Genomic DNA, 11,129 nt, shown 5'->3' on the forward strand with positions numbered 1-11,129 from the left:
CAGCAATTAAAAAATAATTAAAAATAAAACAAAAACAAAAATCTCTCTCTCTCTCTCTCTCACACTCTCAAAAAAACAGAAAAAACCCTAAAAGTAGATAAACACACATTTAGATTCACATTAATCTTTTGTAAACTCACATACAATTGATTCACAATCACATTCATCTCCACTCTTGTTATGAATCTGCTTTATCCTCACGATCTTACCAACTCCCTGATTGTAAACCCTAGCCCCAAATCGCTAATATGTTATTCTAAACACCAAGGTCTTTAAATCCCTAATTATCAGATGGAAGAATACATGTTTTTTCAAGTTCATCACCTCATAGATGTTGGCCACTCATGGAAGAATACCTTTATTACTCCATCTAGTCATCGTCTTCTTCACCCACCTCCATAAACTTCAATAATCGACATCCCCTGTTGTTGTTTACTACACCAGCAAAAAAAAATATTAAAAAAAAAAGAAAAGACAAGAAAAGAAGTCATGTTCTTGTTTCCCTGCATATCAATCAAGGAGAAGTATATGCATATCGGTCAGAGTTAAAATTGAGCAAACTTTCAGCTCAGCCCTAACCGCTGTCTCTCAAATCCACCAGAAAATCTATTCAGCAAAAAATTGATTCAAGACACACATACACACATGTTCTAGAGGTGAAGCAGGTGATGGTTTCGGGATGAGATGGTGATGGTTTGGGTGTTGCGATGTTGATGATTATTTCAGGACGAGGGATAATGAACACATATTCTTGAGGTGAAGCAGGTCAAATCTGTTCTCCCAAACTCCTCAACCCATCACGCAACAATTGAAAACGCGATCCGCATCGGAGCTCTGAAATCGATTCGTTTATCCTCTGTCTCCTTCGTCGGTAAAATCAGAGGCGTTAGGGCGGGATCGAGAATCGCGTGGATGAATTCAGGTCAAGTTTTGAATCATAAGAAACATACTGCCAAACCCTCCGCGATCTGATGACACAAATTGATGAAATTTTAGAACTTTTGTTCTTATCTCTTGAATCCACGATCTGGAAGATTGTGGATGCGAGATTTGGATTTGGGGATCGTCGTTAAGAGAGAGAGAGAGAGATATTTTCTTTTTGTTTTATTTTTAATTGTTGGTAATAAAACAAAAATGAAAAATAAAATAATAAGGGGTAAAATCGTCTTTACAAAAAAGTTCAAATCAATTTGGACCAAACTCGCAACAAAACGAAACTATTAGACCATCCTTGCAAGCCAAACCCATTTTGGAGCAAACTTGCTAGTTTTGACATACCACAGGGACCATTCTTACAATTTTCTCTCTCTCTCTCTCTCTCTCTCTCTCTCTCTCTCTATATATATATATATATATATATATATATATATATATATATATATATATATAAAGGGTGAGGTTCAATAAGGTACCATAATTAACAAAGAACTAAGGAACCAATCGTGAGTGTCGGAAATACTATCATCAACGACCAAGGAAATAGATGTACACTTGTACATTGGACGCACACACCGGATTATACCAAAAAGTCCACCTCCTTACCAAAAACCCACCTCTTTTTTCGTTTAAACTTTTTTTATGCCACATCTTTTATCGAAAAAAAAAACCGAATATATTGTCGTTCTCGATTTTTCGTCCTCTTTACATAGAGATTCATGATGATATATAAAAAAACTAATTTTTTTTCGAAAAAAACTTACTTCATTTTGTTAGTTTTTTCAATATTTAAGTTTATTTTTATAAAAAAAAAAAACTAATTATACCAAAAATTATTAACTTTTTGTGCTCTATTAATAAACATCAATACCGACTAAAAAAAACTTCGATCAGTATAGATTCACACTATAAATCGAAACTATAAATATTTCAATTTTTAACATTCACAATGTGAAAAAGTTCGATCAATTTAGATTCACATTGTGAATCTAACTTACTATTATGCACGCTTTGAATCTGAGAAGGTTCACAATGTAAATCTGAACAAGTTCAGAATATGAATCTGAACAGGTTCACAATGTGAATTTAAACTGAAATATCGTTTTTTTACACGAATATGAATCCATGTTTAAAAAATACAAAAAAACATAAATTTTGATATATTTATTAATTTTTTTCTATAAAAAATAGACCTTAACTTTTTAACAAAGAAAATGAAGTGAATTTTTTTCGAAAAAAAAGTTCATTTTTTATATATCATCATGGATCTTTTTGGAAAGAGGACGGAAAATCATGAACAACGGTATACTCATTTTTTTTTTTGGATAAAAAACATGGACTAAAAAAAATTTTAAATTAAAAAAAGATAATAGGTTTTGTTATAATCCGGTGTATGTGCGTCTATTGTAAAAGACTACAACCATTCTTTTTGCCGTTGATCATTTTAAATTTCGACGTTTTTTATTGATTACGTGGTTCCTTGATTAATAATGATTCTCTATTGAAATTATATATATATATATATATATATATATATATATATATATATATATATATATATATATATATATATAATCATTTTAATGGCTGAATAGTATTTTTTGCGTCGTAATCATTATTGTAAAAATGATATTGTATGTGAAGGATGATGCCTAGACAGAATGCAACATCGAAGGGACGGGACCATTTATCTACTTTTTTTTTTTTTTTTTTTTTAATTCATCATTGTTTATCCCTATATGTAGTTCTTTTAGTTGCTAGAAATAACAAAAATAGAAATACTTGGGACCAACTTTTGCTATATTTTTAGCTAGTGTGGTATAGTTTGTTTGTCTGACTACGTCTATAGATAGAGATTAGAGGCCGAACGCGGAGATTAATTTTAGAGGGGTTGAAACCAATATTATATATACAAGTTTAGTTTGGCCCATTAAATTATCACTGAATTGAAGATCTAAGTTCTTAAATTGATAACTACTTGCTTTGTAAAAACGATCAACTCTCTTATTGACTTAGGTTTATTTTTTCCGAATTTATTGCTTTAGTTTTACAAATCACATATGTATGTATACATATTTTTCTTGTTATTTTAAACCTTCACGTGATGTGACTTGTGAGAATAATGTATTTATACTTGGTATTAGTACGAGTACACAAGATAAGGCGAGTGGTGTTGAGCACCTCATCCAAATACTTTTTTTTTTCTTCTTTACCATTCGGTAGCTACAAACCAAGGATTTAGAAATTTTGTTGTGCCGTGACGGGAACAATTCAGCCGCCACATCCTCTTTGCCGACCTCCTTACACCCCATTCCTCACCGCGTAACAAACACTTGACATAACTTAAATATATACATCCTTAGCATGGAAAATACAATTTAATAATGTAAAATATTAAGATCTTAAGAAGAATACATATTGCACGTAAAAACTAACCTTTTGCAATTATTTTTACTTAAAAAATAGTGTTTAAATAATATTTAAATGTTTGTATTATTACAGCATATTAAATATATAAAATGAATTAAATGATGTTTTAATTATAAACTTAGCTCATCCGGTATACCCATATAGTGGGTGACTGGGTGTTACCTCATCAGCTCATATTCATTAAAATGTTGGTATACACTACTATTTCCTTTTATTTTTTGATCATTAGAGAGAGTTATAAAGAGACAGAGAGAGATAGAAAAAGATAAGAGAAAAGAAAGATAACTAGGTGTAGGGGTTAAATGACCATAAAAAATTCCTACCATTAGCTACCACAAACATCAAACAAACATCAAGAATAATGTTTATATTTGTGGTTAGTGGTCAGATAGACCAAGAACCTCCACAAACCTCTTTTTTGTAAGTATACCATTGTGTATATAAAAAGGAATGTTTACAAATTAAAGATTTTTATTTTGTCTTCAAAAGAATGTCCTAACATGTAATAAGCAAATATTATCTCCCCCAAATAAATTAAAGTTGTTATTTTGTTTTCAAAAGAATCTCCTAAGATGTAATTTGCACATCATCATAAAACTTGTATATTTGAAATTTTAGAAATTAAGTCTAACGATATAAGGCAAGTTAATCATCAATTTTATTTTTCATAATTGTCTATTGGGTGTTAAGGCCAAGAGGTATAGTTCATATTCATTATATCTTACTAGTCTTTGGAATTGTTAACACTCCATATTATTTATATTATTTATCTTTTATTTTTTGACATTAGATTAAATAAACAAATACATAATTATTAAACATAAATAAATATTTTATTAATAAAAATTTACATAAAGCATTAAAAAATTTACATTAACATTAAAACTTAAAAATTTAAACCTATATTATAAATTGAAAAAACATAAAAATTATAAGTTACAAATTTAAACCTACATTGCCAATAAAAAAACACGTATAAATCAAAATATTAAAAAAATAATATCCATATTTTTCAATGACCCTGTGTTAATTTTTTAAAATGTTGTTACATTTTTTGAAGTGATACTTGGTTGGGGTTGTTTATTCAAAAAATTTAGATTGTTAAGTCTCTGTTATTTCATTTTTTTCCGAGAAAAAAATAAATGTTTGTCTATTTTTTCCGAAAGTACTTCGATACCCGTTTTTTAGGATGAAGATGTTGCTTGTTTCTGATTATCCCTTCCTGTTGGTCGACGTAAGTGGACTACAGAGGTCTCTCCTCTTCGGTACTGTCAAAGTTATTATTAAGTTCTAGGGCAAAACTCACATTTGACTCGAAAGTTCTCGGGTTTTTTTTGGAGTCGGTGGTCGATTCTGAATGATCCTCCGGATTATAGACTCATTTTGGACCCTTACGATGAATATCTCACGCTTTTTGGTGGTCGAATGATTTACGTCATTGGTAGGCTTGTATTGGTAGCATACGGTTGATAAATTATTGAAATCGTTGCTACAATTTTTGTATATATTTTTAAGATTTTCAAATATGTCGTTAAATTTTGTGCAAGCTGCTTGTAATTCACATAATTTTCCGTTGACTGTGTCGTACACCCAATATGGCCGTTTTTCTAAATACACGCGAAAGTGGTCTAAAACATGATTCCAAAAGACTTTGTCTCGATTGCACGTTGTCGATTTGCGTGTCTTTCGATATGAAAATCCAAACTTTTGTTAAAGCTTCATCCTCTTCTTTCCTCCAACCCCGAGTATTTTTTTCCATTTCCTTTCTTTCGATTTTTCTATATGGTGGTTGAATTTCTTGGACCCTTTCGCCGGCATCATCGTCGAGGTTTGAAGGTTGGGATTGAGGAAATGAGATTTGAGATTGGGATAGAGATGGTTGTGCTTGAAATTTTTGAGGTTGAGAAGGGTGTTGTTGAAAAGCTTGGAATTGAGGATGATTGAAATGTTGTGGTCTAGATTGTTGGTAGTAGTTTGCAGAGTATAGATAGTTGGCGAATAGAAGTTGTTGTTGAATTGAAGATGTTAACATTTACTAACATATAAGTATGGATCATTTTGGGTGGTTGGATAATTTTGATTTTGATCCATAATTTAAAGAAAATATAAGTATATAGAAATAAATTGATGTGTTTATAATGTGAAATGTGTAAAAATTGCTTATTTATACTTAAGGTGGTATGATTTAAATTTAAAAAGTAAATAAATCTTCATATACTAATAAAAGAATAGTTATTAGTGTTATTTGTCATTTTCTTATAATTTATGTTTTTTTTCAAATGCTTTATAAAAATGACATTTGCTATTTTTCATCATCTTTTATTTTTTTTTTTAAATATTGATGTTGATTATAAGGTAGACAATTATTTATTTGATTCCTAATTTTTATGAGAGAAATTTAAATTCATATTGAATAAGTTTCGGTTATTATTACAGATAATTAATTGTATCTCTATGTTTAAAATCCTACAAAATCATACTCCATCTGTCCCAAAATTATAGTCCATCTTTTCTTTTTGGTTTGTCTCAAAATAATAGTCCACTTCTAAAAATAAATAACATTTTTACCAAAATACTCCCTCATTATTACTTAACCAACTAAGCATTTAATGGAACATTAAATACAAAGTAAGGACAAAACTGTCATTTTATTATATAAAGTTAGTGATAATTAATGTTTTTCTTAATATGTGTGTTTTTTATCTGTGGACAATAATATTAGGACGGAGGGAGTACTTAATTAATAATTTATTGAAAACAATTGATTAATAATTATGAGTTTTACTAAAATTTAACTATTTTTATAACCGTGTTTTTTCAGGGACTATAACCTAGTTTTGTTAATATGAAAATGTATATTGAGCAACGGACATTTTTTAAACGTCTCTCGTAATCATCTGTAAATCTGTCAATTCAACAACACGTTTAGGCCCTTATGGGGCAGTGTTCACGCGTGAACTCCTATGTCACATCAGCTCTTACATATATAAAAAAAATTCAACATACGGCCTAGCCTATGTTATTTTGTTAAAAACTTGGGACTTGGGAGCAAGGTCCTAGCCCCTAAAGTGATTTTCTCTTGTCTAAAGCTACGAGTCCTTAAAAAATGATCGAACTAAGCAAAACTCTCATCTTTGCAAGATTTTCATGAAATACATACATAAGAAAAAGAAGAAATAATCAAATTTGAACTTTCCATCGAGGATTATTATGTGAGCCATAGAAAACATCAAAAGTGAAGTAGATGGTATTCAAAAATCAAGTATAATTTCTAAGACCCTACATCGTTCAAACCTAGCCGCATGTGATCAATCTTTGTTGAACTTCTAATTGGAAATCTAATCGATGGGGAGGGAGGAGGGTTTTGTGTAAAATCAACTATGGTGCTAAGCATATTCTGATATTCATAATGGCTGTGGTCATAAAATGCCTAATCATTACAAGATGAATTGGGTAGGTTGACTTCACAACTCCTCTTAGCTATTACTTCTTTGTAATTCGTATTTTACTAGGTTACTAGGTGTGAGACTCATGTATTATATGGGTTTATTTAAAAAAAAATGAAATTTTAAAAATTTGAGAAGTTTGAATTTATAAGAAAAATAAGAAAAAATTTAAATTATTAAAATTAATGAGACTTTAATACATTGAATACATTACATATATAAATCATTTCTAATAAATACCTTACATATATATTACCTTATATATTAAATGTGGAATTTTAATTTAATAAAATGAAAATTACAATAAAATGACAAGTGGAAAATAGAAAATTAAAAAATTCTAGAAAATGCATATGTTCAAATGAAAGAGAAGATGACATGTGCCAAAAAAAACCTTCATTTATTAAGGAAGAAGATTATTATTTGGTTAATATATTTATGACGTTTCAAAAAAATCTATATGAAAAATTTAAGTTCAATGATGTTAAAAAGAACAACAAATTTAAGTTTAATTGTGTTTTATTGAATGGTCACACCTACAAAAAACCAGTTAAAGTAATATATTTTTAAAAGCAAATATAATTAAATGGTAATTTTGTATAAATGATAACTAAATACGAACAAAAATGATGATTTTGTATAAATGATACTATTCCACATGGGTGATGAAATATGCGTTTTTCTCTTTTTCTCTTTTCCAAATAGCTCCTCCTACTTTGTGATTGCATTCTGGAGCTTGGCACTCTCGGATTTTGCCATTAAATATTCATGCGTTAGACTATCTATGTGATCAAAAGATTAAAGATCTATGTGATAAGTGATTCCAATTATTCAAACTGGAACAAAAACATGGATTGTTTGACATCATAAACTTATCAAAATCTTGTTATATCAATTTTGAATATTAATTGCCTAAAGTATACGTATTTTAAGTTTTTAACATAACTTAAATAATTATCCATTAAAGTTTACGTAGCAATTTTTAGATTATTCTTAACCTAAAATTGGCGCCAAAAGTATACATATTTGGAGGGAAAAGAAAAAAAAAGAATAAAAATGGGACCAAGTCTTTTAATAGTAAGAGGAGTGAGAAATAGCAAAAGCAAGTGCCGAGTTCGGGAACGGGCCCCCAAAAAACCTCGAAAACAGGCCTTTTCTTTTTCTTTTCTTTCTCTTCTAATGCCTCAACTTCCTTTAACTTGCTAATTTCAACTCTAACTTTCTAATTCATGCTTAATTAATCAATGCATTTCTACTTGTTCTTCTCCAAAAAAATATACTAGCTTTTCGTAGGAAAATCTGGAAGAATCATATCGTAAAAGATGGAATTATAAGTGATTTTTATTGATACGTTATTTAGTTCATTAATGTAGAATCGAACTATGATAATTACACTCTTTCAAAAAAAACTATGATAATTACATTATATTAATAAAGCATCAACTGACTGTGTAAGATGAAAATATATATTCTGAATGTTTTTCATCATATTATAAATGCATTACATTGTTTACATAAGAAAATCGTTAAAATTTGCCTAAGCTTTTATGATCCATCGTTTGTTTGTGCTTGAACCTAGCATAATATATGGTTGATGGTTCGACCAAAGAGTTAAAGTAAACTAACGTAAGATGTGAGTCAACCAACAGACAAGTTTTAGATAAAAACTCAAGAAAAATAATGGAAGGAAGAAAACTGAAGGGGTTAGAATTGACAAACAAGAAAAAAGAGGGCTAAAAACAGAGTATGAATAATAGTTTAGGGCTATGTTGAGGCATACTATAAGACTGTGCGGTCCAGCTGCAGCGGATTCCAAATCAAATTTCAAAATTACGGAATTAAGTAAACAATATATCTGCCCCCACAGTACAAACAGTTCTTATAGAGAGAGAAACACAGAAGATGTATACGTCTAGAGAGAGAAAGTGACGGGTTATGTAAATTGCCCGGATAAGATCCGACAGCTGTGTCAATCACTACTATAACCGACACGTGTCCGTCAACTATTCTCACCCCCTTTTCCACGCTTTAAACCGGCTGCACTTGCCTCGGCTCCGCTTGGCTTCCAATAGATCGCTCCCACCAATTTTTATTGTGTGCTATCAAAAAAAAATTGTCTAATATTTTTCATTGGGATTGGGATTTAACTGAAGTTTTAGAGAAATTAAATATCTTTCAGTTTCTACCTTGTGTTCTTAATTTTTTTCCTATCATATCAAATGTTGACATGTTACATTTAATAATATTTTTGTTTTGTTTATGTTTAAGTTATTTTATTTTATTTTTATACATTTGAACATTTAACCTGTTAAATGTGTTCACATATTATTATTGTCACCTGTGACAATGATAATATTGAACACATTTTATAAAATTAAAGAGTTAAATATGTAAAAAATAGTTGTTTAAATATATATATATATATATATATATATATATATATATATATATATATATATACTTACAACATTTTTATGATATTTTTTTCCTACACGTTTTTCAAATATAATGTTTTAAATCTATGTTTATAATTTAACCATTAACAAGTTAAATTGTTAAATATGTATGAAAGAAAAAATTGTCTAAATATGAACTAAACGAAAATTTAATTACCATGATAAATCATTTTCCCAACTTTTAATAACGATTTTATTTTTTATATTTGTTTGTATTATTTTTTTTCAAACGTTATTTTTAAAATATCCATAATTTTCTAAATATTAATTAAATATTGTTTAAACGTTACTTGTTAATTAATAAATATGTTTTTGTTTTGTGAAATATTTTATAGACAAAATTGCAAAAATGGTCCATGTTGTATGCATTTTTTTGGAGTTTTAGTCCAAACCACGACTTTTTTGGATTGATGGTCCTTTTGAGCTAATTTTGTTGCGCTTTTAGTCCCTATGAATAGTGAAATGACTTTAATGCCCTTGTGATATTTATTTTTCATTTTTCTTTCATTTCTTTTTAAATCTAATACTAATTTATTTATTTTAATAATTAAAAAAATAAAAAAGGTCTCTCTCTTTATATCTATCTATCTATCTATCTATCTCTTCTTCTTCTTCACCTAATCGATCATCTTCATCTTCTTCCTCAGAAAAACACACGCACACTCAAATTGGTACATGGTATTACCCATTAATGCAAGAATTTGAAGTTAATAAACCCTAATTTCAGATTTTAGATAACATCAGTCATGGAAGAAATAATCTATACGAAGATTTCTGGTCAACATTAGTGGATGTTCTTCATTTACTGAAATTGTGCTTGCATATGCTGGTGGGTATTGTAGATTATTGAAAATCTTAAACCTTTGTGGATGTGGAAAAACTTTATCTGATAAAGCCTTAAAGGTATACAAGAATCAACCTTTATTATCACAATCAAGTGGTACTCCCCTATTTACACTTTGTTTTTTTTTCTGCAAATAAGAACACATACCTTTGATTAAAGAAGTCTTCTTCATCTCTCTTTAAACCAAATTTCTTAGTTTTTCAATTCATTTTTCACCTCGATCAGACCTGTCATTTTATTTTTAAGAAGGGAAGCAGATGTGTTTTTTTCCGATCAGAACATCTAGGTAAAAACAGGGACACTCCCATGTTTCTCGTTTACTTTCTTAAAAGACACACACACACACTCATGAGGTGAATCGGGACTATAAATTGCCACATGAACACCTGAAATGGAAATTAAATATTTTGGGAGGAAAATAACAAAGAAAAGAACGAGGGGTAAAGAAAACTGATCAGAAAAAAATCATTGGCTTCATTTGTGTTGATTTCGTTACTACCAGCCATGAAGAACACAAAACTTGTTTGAATCTCCTTTGCTGTTTTCCTTAATTTTCTTCAGGAAATTCAGACGAATAATTTAGAACCCTAAAACCTGCAAGTGGTCTTCATATGGATCGGCCTTTGGACCAAACATACAAATCCCAAAAAACCTAGTAAATTCCTTATATTTTAGAGGGTTTCGGCGTTGAAATGATATAAAAAAAGGGAAGTAAAGAATGTGAGAGTTAGAGAGAGAGAGAGAGAGAGAGAGAGAATTTAAGAGGGTAGGAGTCAAACAAAAAAGAACGACAGTGGTGGACGAAGATATCATTTAGTGTGTGTGTGTGTTGGTTATCTTGATGAAGAAGACGATTGATCAAGTGAGAGAGAGAGAGAGAAGCCCCATATTTTTAACTAATAAAACATTAAATTAAATAGAAAAAACAAAGAAAAATATATCATAAGTGCATTACAGTCATTTCACTATTCAAAGAGACCAAAAACGCAACGAAACTAGCTTAAAAGGACCATGAAT

The sequence above is a fragment of the Lactuca serriola genome, chromosome 3 (assembly GCF_051521515.1).
Source record: "Lactuca serriola cultivar US96UC23 chromosome 3, Lser_US96UC23_V15, whole genome shotgun sequence".
Classification (NCBI taxonomy): Eukaryota; Viridiplantae; Streptophyta; class Magnoliopsida; order Asterales; family Asteraceae; genus Lactuca; species Lactuca serriola.